General features: G+C 46.8%; 1 protein-coding gene across 1 annotated transcript in view; it reads right to left on the minus strand.

Moving 5' to 3' along the window:
* The window catches only part of hs6st3b (heparan sulfate 6-O-sulfotransferase 3b), an 871,025-nt gene that overhangs the window by 288,352 nt on the left and 557,842 nt on the right, over positions 1-24,831 (minus strand). The gene's annotated exons all lie outside the window — the stretch shown is intronic.

A 24,831-nucleotide genomic window follows, 5' to 3' on the forward strand; every position in this document is an offset into this window, starting at 1 on the left:
CATCATTAAACTGGGAGCAGCCTTCCCCCTGGGCTGCTCCATGCTGTGATTTTTTTCTATTTGTTGCAGCATCTGTCAGTGGAGGACTGCCCCTTTAAATAGAGCTCCTCCAGTTGACAGATCTTACTGCGCATGCGCAGCCCACCCGATGCGCAGATCAGCAGTGGGGAACCCGGAGGAGAAGGTAAGTGAATCCAATTACGCTACGATCGCGCGGGGAGCTGACTGATTTCACCGGGCGCATTACCCACGCGCCCGATAGCCCCCCCGCCGAGAACCCGCAGCCCTGGTAACATCGGGCCCCTGAAGTTTCTTTGAAAACCAACGAGTATCAAGTACTCCAAGGATGGAATTTACTACTTTAATGGTGGTGGCATTCACTAAACTTGGTGTAAACATAACGGGAGCCATTTTTGTCTCACTACCGCCCATTTAGCAGCATGAATGGGGTGAGATAATTTTTAAAAAATACCTGCCACTCACTTGCCGCCCATTGCCCACTGCCTGCCTGATATATGAGAATCAACCTCAATAGGAACATGGGAATGGGAGTAGGCCATTCACCCCTCGAGCCTGTTCCCCCATTCAATGAGATTGTGATTGATCAGTATCAATTTGCTGTGCGCCTGGCATTGACTTTGTCCCCCGCTGCCTCCCACTGCCTTTTGAGTATATGTCTGGAGGGCCTCTTGCCCCCCCTCCCACCCCCTGCAGATATAGGATGTCCCTCCTTCTGACCACCTCTTTCATCCAAGGTCTCTAGTGCATCTGCAGAGAACCTTGGTGCACGCACTCTCACAGGCCTGGTACCAACTCAGATCGACAGATTGGTGAGGTCTGGCATGCAGATTGGAGGATGTGGGATTTAGTAGTGCACAACCTTTATTCAATGTTTTAACATAACTCATCAGTATGTAAACATAGGGATGGGACCTGCATCTGTGTTTTACATGTGCGATGTCTGATCTCCAGTCAGAGGCCGTGCAGACAGTAGACTGTTATTTTCAGCAAATAACAGGTACAAGCTACCTTTAAGAGATTTCTAAGACACATCCTCCCTTTAAGAGATTGAGCTCTATCTGGTGGTGGAAAGTGCAAATTGCATTGATTCCACGTGCAAGGCCCGGAATGGAATGCTGATTGCAGGTAAGTCCTCGGGTGGATCCAAACTTGTGTCCTGCCTGCGTAGGGTCCATCGGGTACGGGGTACCAGAACATCACGCTAGCCCCGCCCGAAACGGACCCTTATCCAATTATTCCCCCATCCTTTTTAAGGCACGGTGCCCAGAATTGTAGACAATACTCCAGATGCAGTCTAACCAGGGCTTTGTATAGCTGTAGCAAAACTTCTTCCCCTTTGTATTCTTGACCTCTAGTTATAAAGGCTAACATTCCATCAGCCTTTTTGATTATTTTTTGTTCCTGACTACATTTTAGTGATCTGTGTACATGGACCCCTAAATTTCTTTTGAGCGCCACTGCTCCTAACTTTTCACCATTTGAAAAGTACTCGGATCTATCCTTTTTGGTCCAAAATGGATGACTTCACACTTACCTGCATTGAAATCCATCTGCCAAAGTTTTGCCCACTCATTTAATCTATCAATGTCTCTTTGTAATTGTGCACTGCTTACTATGCCACCAATCTTTGCGTCATCGGCAAACTTGGATATGTGGCTCTCTATTGTATTATCTAAGTCATTAATAAATATAGTGAATAGTTGAGGCCCCAGCACAGATCCTTGTGGGACACCACTAGTCACTTCTTTCCAATATGAGGACATGCCCATTATCCCTACTCTCTCTCTTCTACCGCCTAACTAATCTCCTAACCAGGTCAATAATTTGCCGTGAATTCCATGAGCTTTAATTTTAGCTAACAATCTCTTATGTGGAACCTTATTGAATGCCTTCTGGAATTCCACATGAACTACATTCATAGACATTCCCCTGTCTGCTACTTTAGTTACTTCCTCAAAAAATTCAATTTGGTTCGTTAGACATGTCCTACCCTTTACAAACCCATCTTGGGTCTCTCTAATCATCTCAAATTTCTCTAAGTGCTCAGTCACACTTTCCTTAATTATAGATTCCAATAACTTCCCCACAACAGATATTAGACCAACAGGTCTATAATTTCCTGGTTTCTCTCTCTCACCTTTCTTAGATAATGGAGTTACATTTGCAATTTTCCAAACTAAAGGGACAATTCCTGAGTTGAGAGAGCTTTGGACGATTATGGCTAAAGCATCTGCAATTTCCTCACCTACTTCCTTTAAAATCCTGGGGTTGAAACTATCAGGTCTTGGGGTCAATCTTTAGTGCCATTAATTTTTCTAATACCGTTTTCTTGCTTATGTTAACTTTAGTGAGTTCCAGTCCTTGATTAGGAACATAGGAACATAGGAACAGGAGTAGGCCATTCAGCCCCTCGTGCCTGCTCCGCCATTTGATAAGATCATGGCTGATCTGTGATCTAACTCCTGCCTTTGGCCCATATCCCTTAATACCTTTGGTTGCCAAAAAGCTATCTATCTCAGATTTAAATTTAGCAATTGAGCTAGTATCAATTGCCGTTTGCGGAAGAGAGTTCCAAACTTCTACCACCCTTTGTGTGTAGAAATGTTTTCTAATCTCGCTCTTTATTGGTGTTCTTGGAATGTTAGGTGTATGACTGTTAGACTGACACAAAGTAATTATTCAACAAGTTTGTCATCAGCAATCACCATGAGATCGCGTCGGAAACGGTAAGTTTTGTATCGGTGGGTTTGCCACGAGCACCTTCACCCCCCCGCTGCCAACCCGCCACCATTGCAAAATCGAGCCCATTAACTCTGTTTCTCTCTCCACAGATGCTGCCTGACCTGCTGATTGTTTCCAGCATTTTCTGTTTTTATTTCAGATTTCCAGTATCCGCAATATTTTGCTTTCGTGGTTATATTGGTATCCGTGTTTGTGAAATACAGGACATCAGAATGTAAACCTAAAGATAAATTTCTAAACACCTTAGTTTTCATTTTTAAATAGAAAAAAATACAATCCTGGGAAAAATATAAAAGGCCTTCCAGACTCCAGTCATGCCAAGGAAAACAAGTAATTGTGGCATTAAAGCAACAGTCCTTTAATTGTTTTGTTAGGGGAGAAATCAATACCATGAGAGCTAACTTGTTTGTGCATTGTGCAACCCCCTAGTATTTCCACAAAATGAGGAGGTAAAAGTTTTACATCAACAAACCCTCCACTTGTTCCAGTGCTAGGCCTGAGAGTATGTTAATGCTGTTTGTATTTCTTTTGTGATGTGAAAATTTTAAGCTTTAATATTTGATTTCAAAAAGCTTGTAATCCTTAGGTTTCCCTGTTGGGCTAGAGCTAATGTATATTCCCCATGGCAAAACCATGACTTTGCTTGTCTACAGATTGTTCAAATCACAAAGAAAATCATTATCAAACTCCAGAAATTGTCAGTTATGCTGATATCAGGTGACGTTGGTCCGTGCTGCACATGAATTTTTGGGCGTAGATCCACAACAGCGGATTATTCATGTAAATCCAGTAAACTCGCGTTAACTGGTCTTTTTCATGGAGGGCAGGGCTATGAAAATGAACGTCGAGGATTTTAGCAGATGTATCAAAGAAGCGATGCAAATAATCGAGGTAATGATGCATCGCCATAAACCTGGGATATGTTAGTCATGCCTGAATTTCCTCAGGAAAAAATGGCATAACTCCGCTCTTACGTTATAGTTATGTCGAAAAATTCCAGGAAAATTTGGCCCCAAACATTTTTATTGATATAATGGGCATGATTTTATCTCAGAACTGGGTATCCCGCGTGTCTCTAAATATTCGCATGGGGAACCTGGAAGCGAATTGAGTGCGTCGCAATCTGCGATCATAACTCAATTGAAAGTGAGTGTTTGTGCTTTCGGCTGTCCCATGTGCCATGCAGCCAGATTGACAGGCTGGCTGCCTGTCGGCAGTGGAAGGAGTTGAAAATTAGCGAGGGGACGGGACGGAGAGGGAGATCTTGGAAAAAATTGGAGGTGGGGGTGGGGGGAAGGAGGGGGATGTGGACAATATCGGGGGGCCAGCCAGCATCGGAGATTGGGGGTCAGCCAGTATTGGAGGTTGGGGGGGCCAGCCAGCATCGGGGATCGGGGGTCAGCCAGCATCAGCGATCGGTGGAAGGGGGTCAGCCAGCATTGGAGATCGGAGGGTGCACCATCAGGGGAGGGTCCACTGTTGGGGGGGGGTTCGGCCGATCATGGGGGTCCTGTCGGCCAGGTGAGCTTGTTGGGCCCGGATGAAGCGCTCCTGCTCCTCCGGGCCCACAAGCAGTGCAATAAAGGCACCCACCTAATGGATCCAGCCCTTCCCGCCCCGAAAGTGATGGGAAACCCGAACAGGTAAGGTTAAATTAATTTTACTTTTGTAATACACAAAATATTAAGTACCTCAAGTATTTCAATGAGGTACATTGCCCCTTTAAGTATCGGCTCGCCGGCTTTAAGTGGGGACGGGACTTCCTGGTGTCTGTTGTGCACATGCATACAAACCTGCCTTGGTTAAACCCAGAAGTGGGTGCGTTGGAGCCGAGATGCGGTCCTGCTCCAAAAAGTTATTATTTTAACCATCCATCCGCCCCCAACATCCATTCTTGGGGGTTAAAATTACCCCCACTATCTCCTTCAGAGCAGCAATCCAACAAAACAAACAGTAGGTAATTTCTCTTAGTTGTTCCTGTGTGAACATTTATGGTTGAGAAAGGGTTACTCAGCCTGTTTACATAATGTTTAAATATGTATTTTTCCCTTCACGGCACCCAGAGGGGAGATTACAAATTACAGATGGACACAAATCAGATTGTTTGTGCTTGACATGTTTGTCCCTGGATAAAATTTATATTGTCTGGAAATCAATTCAAGAAGGAATGCTTCAGAGGCGATCGGGGAGGGGGGGGGGGCGGGGTTCCATGATCGGGGTGGGGGGGTTCCGCTATTGGGGGGGGGGGAATTGTGCAGGTCGGCTTTTTGGGCCTGAGGGAAGCACTCCTGCTTCTCCGGACCCACAAGCTGTGCTTTATTAGGCACCTAACTGTTATGATGTGGAGATGCCGGTGATGGACTGGGGTGGACAAATGTAAGGAATCTTACAACACCAGGTTATAGTCCAACAATTTTATTTTAAAATCACAAGCTTTCGGAGATTATCCCCTTCGTCAGGTGAATTAGTGAAAGATTCTCAAATCGCATATCTTATATTAGGCTGGGAAAGCATCACACCAATCAAAAGGTATCGATGTTGTTCAAACAGGCCAGTCATGGAGAACAGCACGTCCCAGTACACTGGATATACATTGTGTCAATTACACAGACAGAAAGAAAGAGACCCAAATGGCAGTGAGAGAGAGAGAGAGAATATTAAAACACATAACTTGTTTTTCCCTTTTTGCTGGTGGGGTTACGTGTAGCGTGACATGAAACCAAGATCCCGGTTGTGGCCATCCTCATGGGTGCGGAACTTGGCTATCAACTTCTGCTCGACGATTTTGCGTTGTCGTGTGTCTCGAAGGCCGCCTTGGAGAACGCTGACCCGAAGATCAGTGGCTGAATGTCCTTGACTGCTAAAGTGTTCCCCGACTGGGAGGGAACCCTCCTGTCTGGCGATTGTTGTGCGGTGTCCGTTCATCCGTTGTCGCAGTGTCTGCATGGTCTCGCCAATGTACCGTGCTCCGGGGCATCCTTTCCTGCAACGTATGAGGTAGACAACGTTGGCCGAGTCACAGGAGTATGCACCATGTACCTGGTGGGTGCTGTCCTCTCGTGTGATTGTGGTATACGTGTCGATGATCTGGCATGTCTTGCAGAGGTTGCCGTGGCAGGGTTGTGTGGTGTTGTAGACGCTGTTCTCCTGAATGCTGGGTAATTTGCTGCGAACGATGGTCTGTTTGAGGTTGGGTGGCTGTTTGAAGGCGAGTAGTGGAGGTGTGGGGATGGCCATAGCAAGGTGTTCGTCGTCATCGATGACTTGTTGAAGGCTGCGGAGAACATGGCGTAGTTTCTCCGCTCCGGGGAAGTACTGGACGACGAAGGGTACTCTGTTGGTTGCATCCCGTGTTTGTCTTCTGAGGAGGTCTATGTGATTCTTCGCTGTGGCCCGTCGGAACTGTCGATCGACAAGTCGAGTGTCATATCCCGTTCTTACAAGGGCGTCATTCAGCGTCTGTAGGTGTCCATCGCGTTCCTCCTCGTCTGAGCAGATCCTATGTATTCGTACGGCCTGTCCATAGGGGATGGCCTCTTTGACGTGGTTGGGGTGGAAGCTGGAATAGTGGAGCATCGTGAGGTTGTCCGTGGGCTTACGGTCGAGTGAGGTGCTGAGGTGCCCGTCTTTGATGGAGATTTGTGTGTCCAAGAAAGAAACCGATTCTGAGGAGTAGTCCATGGTGAGTTTGATGGTGGGATGGAACTTGTTGATGTTATCGTGTAGTCTCTTCAGTGATTCTTCGCCGTGGTCCATAGGAAGAAAATGTCGTCGATGTATCTGGTGTATAGCGTTGGTTGGAGGTCCTGTGCAGTGAAAAAGTCGTACTCGAACTTGTGCATGAAAATGTTGGCGTATTGTGGTGCGAATTTGGTCCCCATGGCTGTTCCGTGTGTTTGGGTAAAGAACTGGTTCTCGAAGGTGAAGACATTGTGATCCAGGATGAAGCGGATGAGTTGTAGGATGGCGTCTGGAGATTGGCTGTTGTTGGTGTTGAGTACTGAGGCTGTTGCAGCGATGCCGTCATCGTGGGGGATACTGGTGTAGAGTGCCGAGACGTCCATCGTGGTGAGAAGTGTTCCTGGTTCAACTGGTCCGTGGGTGCTGAGTTTTTGTACGAAGTCTGTAGTGTCGCGACAGAAGCTGGGGGTTCCCTGTACGATGGGTTTCAGGATGCCTTCGATGTATCCAGAGAGGTTCTCACACAGGGTTCCGTTGCCTGATACGATAGGACGTCCGGGTGTGTTGGCTTTGTGTATCTTTGGGAGGCAGTAGAAGTCTCCCACGCGGGGAGTACGTGGGATGAGAGCACGTAGAATCATAGATTCATAGAAGTTTACAACATGGAAACAGGCCCTTCGGCCCAACATGTCCATGTCGCCCAGTTTATACCACTAAGCTAGTCCCAATTGTAGGATGCTTGAAGGTCTGGATCGAAGGTCTTGATCAGTTTGTTGAGCTGGTGGGTGTGTTCTTTGGTCGGATCTGAGGGTAACTGTCTGTAGTGTTCCTGGTTGTCCAGTTGTCGGTATGCGTCTTTGCAATAGTCCGTTCTGTTCTGTATGACAATGGCTCCTCCTTTGTCCGCTGGTTTGATGACGATGTTGCGGTTGGTCTTGAGAGCGTTGATGGCGTTGCGTTGTGCTCGGGTGACATTCTGGACTGTCTTCTGAGTGCGGCTGATGAATCTGGCATTGACGCATTTCCTGACAGCTTGAGCATACATGTCAAGCTGAGGGCAGCGACCCTCCGGAGGAGTCCAGTTTCACTCTTTCTTCTTCTGTTGCTGTACCGCGGATCCCTATGTCTGCTGTTCCAGATCGTTGATTGTCTCATTGGGCTCGCTGCTGAAATCTTGGGATTTGTGGAAGAATTCCCGGAGTCTCATTCTCCTGATGAATTCCTCTGTGTCTGCCGCGAGACCGATGGGGTCCATTTTGGTGGTGGGGCAGAAATTGAGCCCTCGGCTGAGAACCCCAATACGCCAACATTTTCATGCACAAGTTCGAGCAGGACTTCTTCACTGCACAGGATCTCCAACCAACGCTATACACCAGATACATCGACGACATTTTCTTCCTATGGACCCACGGCGAAGAATCACTAAAGAGACTACACGATAACATCAACAAGTTCCATCCCACCATCAAACTCATCATGGACTACTCCTCAGAATCGGTTTCTTTCTTGGACACACAAATCTCCATTAAAGACGGGCACCTCAGCACCTCACTCTACCACAAGCCCACGGACAACCTCACGATGCTCCACTTTTCCAGCTTCCACCCCAACCACGTCAAAGAGGCCATCCCCTATGGACAGGCCCTACGAATACACAGGATCTGCTCAGATGAGGAGGAACACGATGGACACCTACAGACGCTGAAAGATGCCCTTGTAAGAACGGGATATGACACTCGACTTGTCGATCAACAGTTCCGACGGGCCACAGCGAAAAATCGCATAGACCTCCTCAGAAGACAAACACGGGACGCAACCAACAGAGTACCCTTCGTCATCCAGTACTTCCCCGGAGCGGAGAAACTACACCATGTTCTCCACAGCCTTCAACATGTCATCAATGACGACGAACACCTCGCTAAGGCCATCCCCACGCCTCCACTACTCGCCTTCAAACAGCCACCCAACCTCAAACAGACCATCGTTCGCAGCAAATTACCCAGCTTTCAGGAGAACAGCGTCCACGACACCACACAACCCTGCCACGGCAACCTCTGCAAGACATGCCAGATCATCGACACGGATACCACAATCACACAAGAGGACACCACCCACCAGGTACATTGTTCATACTCCTGTGACTCGGCCAACGTTGTCTACCTCATACGTTGCAGGATAGGATGCCCCAGAGCATGGTACATTGGCGAGACCATGCAGACACTGCGACAACGGATGAACGGACACCGCGCAACAATCGCCAGACAGGAGGGTTCCCTCCCAGTCGGGGAACACTTTAGCAGTCAAGGACATTCAGCCACTGATCTTCGGGTCAGCGTTCTCCAAGGCGGCCTTCGAGACACACGACAACGCAAAATCGACGAGCAGAAGTTGATAGCCAAGTTCCGCACCCATGAGTACGGCCACAACCGGGATCTTGGGTTCATGTCACGCTACACGTAACCCCACCAGCAAAAAGGGAAAAACAAGTTATGTGTTTTAATATTCTCTCTCTCTCTCTCTCACTGCCATTTGGGTCTCTTTCTTTCTGTCTGTGTAATTGACACAATGTATATCCAGTGTACTGGGACGTGCTGTTCTCCATGACTGGCCTGTTTGAACAACATCGACACCTTTTGATTGGTGTGATGCTGTCCCAGCCTAATATAAGATATGCGATTTGAGAATCTTTCACTCATTCACCTGACGAAAGGGATAATCTCCGAAAGCTTGTGATTTTAAAATAAAATTGTTGGACTATAACCTGGTGTTGTAAGATTCCTTACAATTGACCTACCTGTTAGGGAGAGGATGTCTCAGGTAAGTCTGCAGGTAAGTCTTTGTTTGTATGGATGGGGGGCACGGGGGTTATGGGTTGGCAAGGGGTATGGGTAGGCAAGGGGCATGAGTGTGCATAGGTGGGCACAGTTAGGCACAGGTGGGCCTGGGTGGGCGTAGGTGGGCATCAGAATCGCAAGTCATGGGGGATGGGATCGGGTCAGTCATGGGGGGGGGGGGAGGCCGGGAACGGGCATCAGTGCGGGGGTCTGCGATCGTTGAGGGGGAGGGCCGGGGGTCGGAGGATCTGGGTCGGGAGTCGGAGGGGGAGGATCGGGGTCAGAGGATGGGGATCGGGATAAAGGGGGGAAGGGGGAGGATCGGGCTCAGAGGTCGGAGGGGGAGGAAGGGGAGGACCGGAGTTGGGGGTCGGGTTCAGGGGTCCGCAATCGGTGGTCGGTGGTCCCACGATCGGTGGGGGTGTGTCAACGATCGAGGGGGGTGTCCGCGATCGTTGTGGGGGAGGGGGTCGGTGCATATAGGCTTGTTGGGCCTGGGGAAACATGCCTGCTCCTCCGGGCCCACAAGCTGTGCCTTTCTAGGCACCTACCTGTTTGTCTCGGGCCTTCTCGCCTCCTTTCACGAGGCGTAAAACAGAAGGCCCGGGAACCCTGGCCCCGGTTGAAATTGGGAATTAGTGAAAAATGGAGGCCTGAAGCCTCCTTCAAAGTTTTTAAGGCCCAACTCGCCTCCTGGGAACGGCTTGGTTGCCCACCCCTCGTCCCACCCCCGTGAAAACTGGAAATGGGCGGGTTGGAGGCGGGTAGGGACGGGTCTGAAATGGTGACAATTTTCAATGCCCCCTGCCCCTGCCGTTTTTTACTTTGAAAATTGTGCCCATTGAATCTGCATTTAGTGTGATTTTGGTGACTAAAATAAAAATTATCACAATTATCAGAGAGTTGTGAATTTTCACGTGTTCGACTGAAGAGGGGAAGCTTGGAATTAACCCTTTCAACAAGTTTTAGTTAATTTTAACGAGAAATCTAATCTAAAATGAACAGAAACTTTCATTATTTTTTCAAGCAAAATCAATAGGAACTTCTGAAGCAAAATCAATTCAGCCCTGAATTCTCATTTTGGCTGTAAATAGATGTCAACCTTTAGTAAACCCAAGAACTTTATTTGCTTCCGAGGAAAGGTTTATAGAGTTTAGATGCTAATTTTCGAGGGTCAAAAAAATCTGTGATTTGATCATTTTTGGGTGGGGGAATGTTATATGCTTATGTTCAATTTTTAAGCTGTCTAATAATGCAAACAAAATTTATATCATGAGAATAAAACACATGTGACATCTCAGCAGTCAATGCTACTATTTGTTTTGGGATAAGATGTTTTAATCATAGAATCATAGAATCATAGAAGTTTACAACATGGAAACAGGCCCTTCGGCCCAACATGTCCATGTCGCCCAGTTTATACCACTAAGCTAGTCCCAATTGCCTGCACTTGGCCCATATCCCTCTATACCCATCTTACCCATGTAACTGTCCAAATGCTTTTTAAAAGACAAAATTGTACCCGCCTCTACTACTGCCTCTGGCAGCTCGTTCCAGACACTCACCACCCTTTGAGTGAAAAAATTGCCCCTCTGGACCCTTTTGTATCTCTCCCCTCTCACCTTAAATCTATACCCCCTCGTTATAGACTCCCCTACCTTTGGGAAAAGATTTTGACTATCTACCTTATCTATGCCCCTCATTATTTTATAGACTTCTATAAGATCACCCCTTAACCTCCTACTCTCCAGGGAAAAAAGTCTCAGTCTATCCAACCTCTCCCTATAAGTCAAACCATCAAGTCCCGGTAGCATCCTAGTAAATCTTTTCTGCACTCTTTCTAGTTTAATAATATCCTTTCCATAATAGGGTGACCAGAACTGTACACAGTATTCCAAGTGTGGCCTTACTAATGTCTTGTACAACTTCAACAAGACATCCCAACTCCTGTATTCAATGTTCTGACCAATGAAACCAAGCATGCTAAATGCCTTCTTCACCACCCTATCCACCTGTGTCTCCACTTTCAAGGAGCTATGAACCTGTACTCCTAGATCTCTTTGTTCTATAACTCTCCCCAACGCCCTACCTTTAACGGAGTAGGTCCTGGTCCGATTCGATCTACCAAAATGCATCACCTCACATTTATCTAAATTAAACTCCATCTGCCATTCATCGGCCCACTGGCCCAATTTATCAAGATCCCGTTGCAATCCTAGATAACCTTCTTCACTGTCCACAATGCCACCAATCTTGGTGTCATCTGCAAACTTACTAACCATGCCTCCTAAATTCTCATCCAAATCATTAATATAAATAACAAATAACAGCGAACCCAGCACCGATCCCTGAGGCACACCGCTGGTCACAGGCCTCCAGTTTGAAAAACAACCCTCTACAACCACCCTCTGTCTTCTGTCGTCAATCCAATTTTGTATCCAATTGGCTACCTCACCTTGGATCCCGTGAGATTTAACCTTATTTAACAACCTACCATGCGGTACCTTGTCAAAGGCTTTGCTAAAGTCCATGTAGACCATGTCTACTGCACAGCCCTCATCTATCTTCTTGGTTACCCCTTCAAAAAACTCAATCAAATTCGTGAGACATGATTTTCCACTCACAAAACCATGCTGACTGTTCCTAATCAGTCCCTGCCTCTCCAAATGCCTGTAGATCCTGTCTCTCAGAATACCCTCTAACAATTTACCCACTACAGATGTCAGGCTCACCGGTCTGTAGTTCCCAGGCTTTTCCCTGCCGCCCTTCTTAAACAAAGGCACAACATTTGCTACCGTCCAATCTTCAGGCACCTCACCTGTAGCTGTCGATGATTCAAATATCTCTGCTAGGGGACCCGCAATTTCCTCCCTAACCTCCCATAACGTCCTGGGATACATTTCATCAGGTCCCGGAGATTTATCTACCTTGATGCACGTTAAGACTTCCAGTTAGCGTTTTTTCTCTTGAGAACAGTAAGAGTGTAAGAGTGGCTTTCGTTTATTGTTCTCTTCTGCTCTTGTTATTTTCAAAGGGAGGAAAATACTGCACAATTCATAAATGGCCAGTTCTTGTACGAGAAAATAATCTGTACTAGATGTTAGTTAATTAATGTTTATTAAAAGCAAGTCCAATACATCTTGTGTATATGTTTTGTAATAACATAGGATGACAGAATCATCTTCCATATAATACATGTGCTCTACCTGTGCCTTACAAGTTAATTTTAAATTTAGTGACTAACATAATCATGTCCCAGATATAAATGGTGTGAAAGACAAAATAACAGAAATCATATTATTTGATTTGGCTATTGATTGCTATGGACACACACTACAACAGATGATCTAACAAGATGGACTCACAGTTTTGGTTCTTGGTCCGTGAGTTGTATAAAGCATCAGAATTTCTGTGAGAATTCTGCTGCTACTATATGTACTCAGATTTCCTACTAACAGATGACCCCTCAAGTTATATTATATTTTTCCTTTATCCCCTAGGAGGCGCTAGTAGAGGGAACAGATGTCACTTTCTCTGATATGACAACCATTTGATCATTGGTCAGAAAAAGTGACATCATTTCTTATATGCATCTGGCCAATTCAGCATATTTCAACCCACTTCCCATAGGTAGCAATTTAACAGCATGTGATACTGAAGTATCTGCAGCAGACCCTCTGACAAAAGATGGCCATCCATTCCTTATCACCTGCTGACATATATAATAATGATGATACACACGGTTACATCCTATCACCAATTACAAACACATTACGAATAAATAACATCAGCAAGACGATGGGGGTTATATTGGATAACACCCGAAATTGAGCGCGGAGTCACGGTGTGCAATTAACCTGCACCCGGTCATTTGTGCTGCCTGGTGATTTCTATGATTGCTGTGTGCAGCCAGGTCTACCTCCGCTGTTGAGTGTCTGCTCAACAGCAGGGGGCCCAGATATCGTGAGTGGCTATCACCACTTAAAGGCAGCCTGCACCTCTTAAAGGGAGTTGTGGCATTGTGGCTGCAGGAAATGGTGGAAGTCAATTGGGAAGTGAATCTGTGCTGCAATATAGTGCAGCATGGTGATGATGGGACCTCTGGAATTTTTAATGAGCAACAACTGGGCTGCTCAACGTCCATCGACTCTGATCTTTGCAAAATATAAAATACGGGTCTGTACGGAGTCTGAATGGAGATCAGACATCACACACGTAAAACACAGATGCAGGTCCCATCCCTATGTTTACAAACTGTTGAGTTATTTTAAAACATTGAATAAAGGTTGCGCCCTAGTAAATCCCACATTCTCCAATCTGCACACCAGACCCCACCAATCTGCCGATCCGAGTTTGTACCGGGCCTACGAGAGAGTGTGCACCAAGGTTCTCTGATGATGCACTAGAGGCCTTGGTGCAAGAAGTGGACAGAATGAGGAACATCCTATATCCACAGAGGGGGGGCAAGAGGACCTCCAGACATATCCACCCGTGGCAGTGGGAGGCAGTAGGGGACGAAGTCAATGCCAGGTGCCATGAACATGATGCAGTGCAGGAAGAAGTTCAATGCTTTGACACGAGTGAGGTCAACTGTCAAGTGACATCTCCTACCAACTGCACCACTAGCCGCATCCACTGCTCCATGCACTACACTCTCCATCATCTACCTACCAACAAACTCTTTCAGTACTCAACTCTTCCAATCAGGTGCGTCCTCTCACCCTCACTCATTAGCACTGTTGCAAGCTGCATGCCCACAACTCACAGGTCACACACATTGGTAGCTATTCAACCATGACATCCATATCACTCAAACATCTTGCAGGACACTCACCGACACATGTCCTGCTTTCTTGCAGGAGAAGGTGGCGCATAACATGAGGCAGCAAGTGGCAGTAGCTCCATGGAACACGAACCTGCTGCCCTCTCTCATTCCTGTCCCACCCCTATGACTCCGCCAGTGCCCTTGCAGTTGCCTTTCAGCGAGCCAGCCCACTCCTTGTAGAGTACTGAAACTTTACTATAGAAACATAGGAAGATAGGAACAGGAACAGGAGTTTAGCCCCTCGAGCTTGTTCTGCCATTCAATGAGATCATGGCTGATCTATGACCTAACTCCTTGTCCCTTAATACCTGTGGTTAACAAAAATCTATTAATCTCAGATTTAAAATGAACAATTGAGCTAGCATCAACTGCCATTTGTGGAAGAGAGTTCCAAACTTCTACCACCATTTGCATGTAGAAGCGTTTCCTAACTTCACTCCTGCAAGTCCTGCCTCTAATTTATAGGCTATGTTCCCTAGTCCTAGTATTCAAGTATAGGAGACCTCCAAAAACAGGTACAAATGCATCAGCAGCCAGAAGCAATAATCCAGCAACTAACCTGTAACACCTGTGGGATCCCTTTAAATTGCGCTGGTGGTGAGTCCTCCATGCTGTTTACAACCTGTTCAGCTGTGCGAGGTTAAGACAGTTGGCTGGAGCGTTGAATTCCAGAATTGCGTCTGTCCCTTTAAATCAGCGTTGCATACTGATCTGCTGCATATTCTCCTTACTTCAGCTATGAAGAGAGACTGGGAAGATTGGGTTTGTTTTCCTTGGAGCAGAGGAGGCTGAGGGGGGACATGATTGAGGTGTACAAAATTATGAGGGGCACAGATAGGATGGATACTAAGGAACTTTTTCCCTTCGTTGAGGGTTCTATAACAAGGGGGCATAGATTCAAGGTAAAAGGCGGGAGGTTTAGAGGGGATTTGAGAAAGAACTTTTTCACCCAGAGGGTGGCTGGAGTCTGGAACTCACTGCCTGAGAGGGTTGTGGAGGCAGGAACCCTCACAACATTCAAGAAGCATTTGGATGAGCACTTGAAATGCCATAGCATACAAGGCTACGGACCAAATGCTGGAATATGGGATTAGATTAGACTGGGCTTGATGGCCGGCGCGGACACGATGGGCCGAAGGGCCTCTATCCGTGCTGTATAACTCTATGACTCTATGACTCTATGGTGTCAGCATTTGTTATCTGCACATGCGCAAACGTCTTTACCGATATGGTGTCTGACGCACGTCACACTAGAAGTGTGCGCGCGCCTCGTGGACGCCATTTTGGGTCCTTAGGAGTCCGCGTAGCTCCTACACAATGGGCGTTATGCAGCCCAATTTAGACTCCAAAATGTTCTCTTTCCTTGGTCATTCAACAGAATGCCATTCATTATAGACACTAGTCCCAATTTGCAGACACCGGGGGTAATTTTGACTTTGGGCGACAGTGTAAAACGGACGATATCGATTCAGCTGCCTGTTATACATCTCTATTGATTTTTATTTCCATTGACTTCTGATTTAGACCACGACAGTGCTCAAAACAAATTTTATTTCATAATGAGCAGGTGAATATTAAAATGATGTGTTTTTATGCACTTTCACCCACTAGCCTCCCCTACCCTGTAATTTTATTGCATTGGAGTAAAAAAGAACGTGCATTTATATGGTAACTTTCATGATCTCAGGATGTCCCAAAGTGCTTTACAGTCAATGATGAACTTTTGAAGTCTAGTATTGTATTGTGAAACGCAGCAGCCAATTTTTACACAGCAAGGTCCCATGAACAGCAATGAGATAATGACCAGATAATCTGTTTTAGCGATGCTGGTTGAGGGATAAATATTGGCCAGGACCATGGAAGAACCCTGCAGCTCTTCTTCAAATGGTGTCATGGGATCTTTTACATCCACCTGAGAAGGCAGACGGGTCCTTGGTTTAATGTCTCATCTGAAAAACGGCACTCCGAGAGTGCAGCACTCCCTCAGTATTACACTAAAGTGTCAGCTGAGATTATGGGCTCGATATTAGCAGGGTTCTCAGCGGGGGGTTGACTGGGCATGTGGGTAACACGCCCGGTGAAATCAGTCTGCTCCGCACGCAATCGCAGGCTAATTGGAGCCACTTACCTGTGCTTCCGGGTTCCCCACTGCTGATCTGCGCGTCGGGCGGGCTGCGCATGTGCAACAAGGTCTGTCAGCTGGAGGAGCTCTATTTAAAGGGGCAGTCCTCCACTGACTGATGCTGCAGGAAATAGGAAAAATTACAGCATGGAGCAGCCCAGGGGGAAGGCTGCTCCCAGGTATAATGATGCCTCACTCCAGGTATCATTGGATGGGGTGAGGAGGAGGGGGAGGACAGAGATCTTCCCCCCGGCAGGCGGGAAGAAGCAGCCTGTCTCTGCCACCAAGAAGGCCTGGCTCGAGGTGGCAGAGGAGGTCACCTGCACCACCAACATAACGCGCACCTGCATACAGTGCAGGAGGCGCTTCAATCACCTAAGTAGGTCAGCCAAAGTGAGTACACTTACTCATTCCCCTCCCCTCCGTCTGCCACATCACCGCCCCCACCCCACATCTCCTTCTGCACTGCCAACACTACTCTATCACATCACCCCTCACACCCACTCAAAGCTCATCCTCACCTTACCTGCACTTACTCACCTCACCAGCACTCATCCCACCACTACCACTCAACCCAATCCTCATACAATCTCATGGATCTATCTCATACTCACCCTCTCAGGCATCTCTTTCACGGCCAGCCTCACCCAACCTGCCTCTACCTGTGCTGCAGCCACAGGGCATGCATCACATATGTGCAGTAGGAAGCATAAGGCAATGGTGTCGTGAGCATGAAGGGGATGCACAAGGGTGTTTGAGGGTTCGTCATGGTGTTTACTTATATTTAATTTCTGATCCTTTGGAGGAGGCTGGTGGAGGCCAAACTTTGTCTAAAGTGACAGAGTGGCCTCCTGCAATGAGTGAGGGTCTCCCCCCCGCCCCACCTGTCAAATGGACCTTTGCAGCTGCCACAGGCTGATAGCTGCAACACGTCCATTTCAACTTGGAGTGTTTCCCCCAGTACGGGAAACAGTGTCAGTTCATTACAAAATCCCACCCCTCCTAAAATATCAGGTCAATCAGGTCTGTAAACAACCTGAAAGTGGCACCCCGCTGGCTTTAATTGCCAGCGGGAGTCCCACATGTGGGGGCTGCGCGCGCATGTCAGCGCGTCACTGGGGAACCCGGAAGTGGACGGGTTGGAGCCGGGCTCCAGACCCGCCCCGGGAATCCTCGATTTTCGCAGCCCCCCCGCCACGAACGCACCCAATCGCTGGTGCTAAAATCGAGCCCTATGTGCTTAAATCTCTGGAGAGAGACTTGAACCTACAACCTTCTAGTCTATATGGATTTTAGCAAGGCTTTTGACAAGGTCCCACATAGCAGACTGGTCAGAAAACTAAAAGCCTATGAGATCCAAGGGAAAGTGGCAAGTTGGATCCAGAATTGGCTCAGTGGCAGGAAGCAAAGGGAAATGGTCGACGGTGTTTTTGTGACTGGAAGGCTGTTTCCAGTGGGGTTCCGCAGGGCTCAGTACTAGGTCCCTTGCTTTTTGTGGTATATATCTATGATTTAGACTTAAATGTAGGGGGCATGATTAAGAAATTTGCACATGGTACAAAAGTTGGCCGTGTGGTTGATAGTGAGGAGGAAAGCTGTAGACTGCAGGAAGATATCAATGCACTGGTCAGGCGGGCAGAAAAGTGGCAAATAGAATTCAATCTGGAGAAGTGTGAGGTAATGCAGTTGGGGAGGGCAAACAAGGCAAGAGAATACACAATAAATGGGAGGATACTGAGAAGTGTAGAGGAACAGAGGGACCTTGGAGTGCATGTCCACAGATCCCTGAAGGTAGCAGGACAGATAGATAAAGTGGTTAAGAAGGCATACGAGATACTTTCCTTTATTAGCCAAGGCATAGAGTGTAACAGCAGGGAGGTTATACTCGATCTGTATAAAACACTAGTTAGGCCACAGCTAGAGTACTGTGTACAGTTCTGGTCACCACATTACAGGAAGGATGCGATTGCACTAGAGAGGGTACAAAGGAGATTTACGAGGATGTTGCCAGGACTGGAGAATTTTAGCTATGAGAAAAGATTGGATAGGCTGGAGTTGTTTTCTTTGGAACAGATGAGACTGAGGGGAGATTTAATTGAGGTGTATAAAATTATGAGGGGCCCAGATAGAGTGGATAGGATATTTCCCTTAGCAGAGAGGTCAATAACCAGGAGGCATAGATTCGTAGAATGATTAGAGGGGAGTTGAGGAGAATTATTTTCATCCAGAAGGTGTTGGGGTCTGGAACTCACTGCCTGAAAGGGTGGTAGAGGCAGAAACCCTCACCGCATTTAAAATGTACTTGGATATGCACTTGAAGTGCCGCAACTTCAAGGCTAAGGACCAAAAGCTGGAAAGTGAGATTCGGCTGGATCGCTCTTTTTCAGCCGGCACAGACACGATTGGCCGATGGGCCTCCTCCTGTGCCATAAATTTCTATGATTCTATGATTCTGACTCAGAGGTGAGAGTGCTATCACTGAGTCAAGACTGACACTATGGCCCTGATATTAGCGGGGAGGCGGGTTGGCAGTGGAGGGGGGGGGGCGCGATTGGGCGCGTGGCAAACCCGCATGAGCCAAACTTACCATTTGCAACACGATCACATGTTGACATGTTGATTGATAGTGGTTAACGTCTTCTCTGGGTTTCACGCTGGCTGCCATCTGGAGCTGCAACACGAGGCGGGGGGCAGGAAAGAGAGAGAACCAGATGTCATCCAGCGCTGGACTGGAAGACCGGAGGGGAGGAGAGACGAAGATCGGGGAGGAGAGGGGAAGATCGGGGGGGGGGAGAGGAGAAGATCGGGGGGGGAGAGGGGAAGATCGGGGGAAGATCGGGAGGGTGAGGTCAGGGGGGAACATCGGGGGAAGATCAGGGGGAGATCGGGTGGACATCGGGAGGGTGAGATCCGGGGCACATCGGGGGGAGATCAGGGGGACATCGGGAGGGTGAAGAGGGGGACATTGGAACGGGAGACATCGGACATTGGAGCAGGTATCAAAGGTAGGTGCATTTAGTGTTTTCACTTCATTGCATGGTTTTTTTATTTAATTTATTTGGTTTCTTTCTTCCTGAATCAGAAGCGGTGGGCAAGCCGCCCAGGTAAGTTAAATATCTTTCGAATCACTTACTCTGTCACGGGTAAAGTGGCTTAAGTACCTCAACTTGTGGCTCTTTAACTGTCATCCCGCTGGATTTAATTGCCGGCGGGACTTCCGGTTTCGGGTCGTCCGCGCGCACACAGGTGGGTCCCTGGGAAACTTGGAAGCTGGCGGGTTGGAGCCGGCTTCTGAACCCGAATGTGATTAGTGCGATTTTTGGGACCACCCACCCCCAACGCACCCACATTTGCCTCCTAAAATCCCCTATAAATTTGTTTATCGGGGAGGAAGGAGCAAAATGGCTATATATTGTTAAAAGGGCTTTTTTTCTTCATTATTCAATAGATGGAAACTGTATAAATTCCTACTATAGACAGAGATATTGATGGCCACACTCAAAAATAACACAATAGCACCTCAACATTGTCTTCAAAGTGGCCAACCTTACTTCTTTAAGATATAGTCAACAGAGTACCAACAGCTGCAGAAAAACAAAATTCAATTGTTGTTCCTGTTTACACGGTGAAATGGACAAACACATGGCAGATGCAATTTAATGCGGATAGATGTGAAGTGATGCACTTTGGGAGGAACAACAAGGAGAGGCAGTATAATCTAAATGGTACTATCTTGAGGGGGGTCCAAGAACAGAGGGACCTGGGGTGCATATTCACAAATCTTTGAAGATGGTAGGGCAACTTACAAGGGGTGGTTAAGAAAGCATATGGGATATTTAGCTTTGTAATAACAAGGAAGTCATACTAAACCTTTACAAATCACTGGTTAGGCCTCAGCTGAAATATTGTGTTCAATTCTGGGCACCACACTTTAGGAAGGATGTCAAGGCCTTGGAGAGATTGTTTACCAGGTTGATACCAGGGATGAGGGACTTCAGCGATGTGGAGAGATTAGAGAAGCTGGGATTGTTCTCCTTGGAGCAGAGAAGGTTAAGGGGAGACCTAATAGAGGTATTCAAAATTATGAGAGGTTTTGATAAATCAAGTAGGGAGAAACTGTTTTCTCTGGAAACCCATATAGCATATTTGACATTGTTATAATTGCTGCAGAACAATTCATTCATTCAATATTGTTAACTTCCACAGGATGCCACTACTGTTTTCTTCAAATAATCTGCCTTGTAATTATGAAGCCTGCTAGGACTGCTGCAATCAGATAACATTTACAACAACAAGCTCATTTTGCACAAATGGGGTAGAAATTGGTATCCATTGCACCCTTTTATCAGGTTTAAAACAGGCGCAAAACATACCAATTTAGCTAAATATGTGGGGACCATTTTTAGACGTCTCGGGCAGATAGTTAAAACAGCTGTTAGGCCCCTTAAATAAATTGGCGGCCTAATGCCTGTTGAACGTCCCTTCTACAACATTTGTTCCCGATAAGCAGGGTAGGCGTGGGATTCTTCAGCGGCCCCCGCGGCCACCAACAAAAGGTAAGATTTTAAAACATTTTTTTTTAAAAAGCCTTTCTGTAGAGCCAAGAGCAGCAGGAGTGATTCCCCCCACTCTACAGCCGTGACGATTGGCCTCCTCCTTGCCCAATCCAACATCCCCACTTCCAGATCTTATCTGAAGGCTGCTGTTGGTGGCCCAAAATTCATTTCTCTTGTGGGGCAAGCTGCCTGTGGAGACACGGTCGAAGCCAACAGCTCACCCCTAAGATGAGGCCCGAAGCACAATTTTGGGACAGCCTTGGGCCTCTCTGTTTCGCGGTGCTGAGTCTGGCTTCAAAAACAGGCCCAGACTAATTTCTGCCCTTTATCTATTTAGTTAAACCTTTTGTGTCTGTCATGTGTATGTTGGGCACTGGAAAGTGTCTGACATTTCCATAGGGCCTGAAGCACACCAAGCCTTAAATTTCACAGTCACTAAAAAATTCCAATCAAAATACAAATGTTCACAAATGCACACGATGCACTTCACAATCTTTCAAAAATTCCCATTCATAAAAGGAGGAACAAACCACATCTCTCAAAAAAATGCCTTTAAATATTTCCCCTCTCATTTTCTTCACTTTTTGTGCTCCCCATCCATGCTAATTTGGGAATTCTCAATCTGCTCAATTCCCCTCGAGGAGATCTTAGAGGTTTTCCTCCCCCAGAGATGGGCCTTTCCTCTGTTACCAGCTTAGGTCTTGCATTTTGCTCCTTTGCCAGAGCCCCCGTTGTTGACTTAGCCTTTTTTCTCATGTTTTTGTGGCCTATGTGTATACAATCTTACTGTGACGTGTGTACACGCAGTATTTCCAGACCACAATAAATACTCAATATCCCACACTGTTGGTCTTTGCTCCTCAGTGAAATGATGATCACTTCTGTTAACATTCTTCAAGGTGAACATAATCTGGTTACAAAGCAAAAGAAATGGAATCAAGAGGACTGAAGGAAAGTTAATAGAAGTGAGAAACAAAGAATTCGGAGGACAAAGTTCAATATTTAAAAGAGTTAAAAGATAGGACAGAGAGTACGGGTGGGTCAGTAACCAGAGGACACAAATTTAAGGTAATTGGGAAAAGAACCAGAAGGGAGATGAGTAGAATTTTTGTTACGCAGTGAGTAGTTATGATCTGGAATGCACTGCCTGGAATGCACTGCCTGAAAGGGTGGTGGAAGCAGATTCAATAGTAACTTTGAAAAGGGAATTGTATATATTGAAAAGGAAACATTTGCAGGGCTATGGGGGATTTTTTGAACAAATAATTTTGAACACCTCTATTAAAACAGCTTTGTCAACTTGTCCTGCCACCTCTAATGATTTATGTATGTGAACTCTCAGGCCTCTCTGCTCCTGCAGTCCCTTTAAAATTGTACCATTTAGTTTATATTGCCTCTCCTCATTCTTGCTCCCAAAATGCATCACTTCACACTTCATTGCATTAAATTTAAGCTGCCTTGTGTCTGCCCATTGACCAGTTTGCCTATTTCAATAAAGTACCATATAGTAGACTCATGACTATGGTCAGAGTATGTGGAGTCAGGGGAAAAGTAGAAGGATGGATAGCAAACTGGCTACAAAACAGAAAACAGAGAGTAAGGGTTAAAGGTATTTACTCAGACTGGAGGAAGGTGGGCAGTCGTGTTGCACAAGGATAGGTGCTAGGACCACTGTTGCTAACCATTTACATAAACGATTTGTACTTGGGAATTGGAAGTACAATATTAAAATTTGCAGATGACACCAAATTGTGGGGTATAGTTAATACTGAGGGAGACTGTGACAAAATACAAGGTGACATTGACAAGCTTGCAGAATGGGCGTGCAAATGGCAAATGACTTTCAATAGACGAATGTGAGGTGGTGCATTTTGGTAGGAGGAATAAGGAGGCCAATCAACTCCTTGGAAAATAAGTGTCTAAATGGGGTAGAGGTGCAAAAGGATCTAGGGGTGCAGATTCACAAATCATTAAAAGTAGCAACACAGGTTAACAAAGCCATAAAAAAGGCAAACAAAGCACTGGGGTTCATTACTACAGAAACAGAATTTAACAGCAGAGAAGTTATGTTAAACTTATATAGAAGCTTGGTTAGACCCACACTTAAGAGTACTGTGCACAGTTCTGGTCTCCATAGAAGCACTAGAGAAAGTGCAAAAAGGATTTACAGGGATGATACCAGAACTGAGAGGGTACAACAATCAGGAAAGGCTGAGTAGGCTGAGGCTCTGTTCTTAGAAAAGAGAAGACTGAGAGGTGATCTGATAGCGGTCTTTAAAATTATGAAGGGATTCAATAGGGTAGACGTAGAGAAGATGTTTACACTTTACACTTGTGGGGGAGTCCAAGACTAGCAGCCATAAATATAAGATAGTGCTTAATGTATCCAATAAGGAATTCAGGAGAAACTTCTTTACTCAGAGAGTGCTGAGAATGTGAAACTCGCTACCCCACAGAGTGGTTGAGGCAAATAGCATGGATGCATTTAAGGGGATGCATTAAGGGGATGAGTACACAAGGGAGAAAGGAATAGAAGTATATGATGAGATGAAGTAAGGTGGGAGGAGGCTCGTGTGGAGCATAAACACAGAGGGGGTTACATTAGATAACCCCCTGAAAACGGGCGTTGGGATCACGGTGCGCGATTAACTCGGGCCCATTTGTTGTGATGCAGGCAGCACGTAACATTCGTGCTGGCTGATGATTTGAATGATAGCTGCATGTAGCCAGTGCCACTGCTCCACGCACTATACCCTCTGTCACCTATATACCAACAAACTCTTTCAATCAGTACGCAACCCTGCAAATTGGGTGTTGCATCTCACCCTCACATATTACCACTCTTGCAAGCCGCATACCTACAACTCACAGATTAGACACATGGGCAGCTATTCAACCCAAACATCTTGCAGGACACTCAGTCACACTTCCCTCTTTGAAGGTGGCGCACAACACTAGGCAGCAGGAAAGAACTGGGGGAAGGACAGGCACGCCTACACATCCTCACCCCCAAGGAGGAGACAGTGCTGTTCATCATTGGACAGGCCGTCGCTGAGGCCGTGGCCACTGGCGGTGCTGATGGTAATGATGATGAGAGTCTCTGCATACCTAATTCACTTTCTCGATTCCCACTTCTCCCTTAGCCCATAATCTTTTCTCATTCACGTGCTGCAGATGGTGTAAGCTCTCCTCACAGCACAACTCAATCCGTGTCCCTTTGTCATTTCAGATATCCAGGAACTAGAACTGGCACAGTCAGAGGAGGCAGAGGAAGATGACAGTGATGAAGCAGACATGGCATCACTCGATCTTACATTCGCTGACACTGCACATACTTTAGAGGTTAGGATAGAGGAGGGATCTGCACGTGGTGAGGCACTGGGCACAAGTGTGCAAGAGCCGGAGCGGGGGGAATAAATAGCGCAGGTGCCAGCTCACTGGAGGGCGAGGTCACACACTAGTTTTGCTGCAGAGGATTCAGATGATGACTTCAATGGGCCAGGCTACTGAAAAAGGCTGATGGGTGTACACAGCCAAATGCTTGGTGCACTGGAAAGCCTGCCAGAAAGCCTGCGCAAAATGTCAAGGGGCATGCTCCAACTTGGCACAGGGCTTTGCGCAGAGCTTGAAGCCCATCCTTTCCCACATGGAATGGGCGGTCACCTCCATCAGCACACCTGTGGAACCCACCATGTTGCAGCATCTGATGAGCGATGTCTCAGCTTCCATTGCAGCACAAACATTTGCCATCCAAGGTCCAACCGCTGCTTTGGAAGCTCAGACTGCTGTTATTTTGGCTCTGGGTTCTACTGTGGAATGGGGCTTCCAGGGTATCACAGCAGTTCAACAATCTGTTCACCAAGAGATCACCAAGACTGCTGAGGCGCCGTCCCAGGAGAGTGGCAGTGGCGCCATGGAACACAAACCTGCTGTCCTCTCTCAGGATGACAGCATTCCTGCTCCCACCCCTGCCACTTTGCCAGTGCCTTTGTCATTGTCTGTCAGCCAACCAGGCCAGACTGCTGCAGCCCAGGCTGAGATGATGCAGTC

The sequence above is a fragment of the Heptranchias perlo genome, chromosome 6 (genome assembly GCF_035084215.1).
Source record: "Heptranchias perlo isolate sHepPer1 chromosome 6, sHepPer1.hap1, whole genome shotgun sequence".
Taxonomy (NCBI): Eukaryota; Metazoa; Chordata; class Chondrichthyes; order Hexanchiformes; family Hexanchidae; genus Heptranchias; species Heptranchias perlo.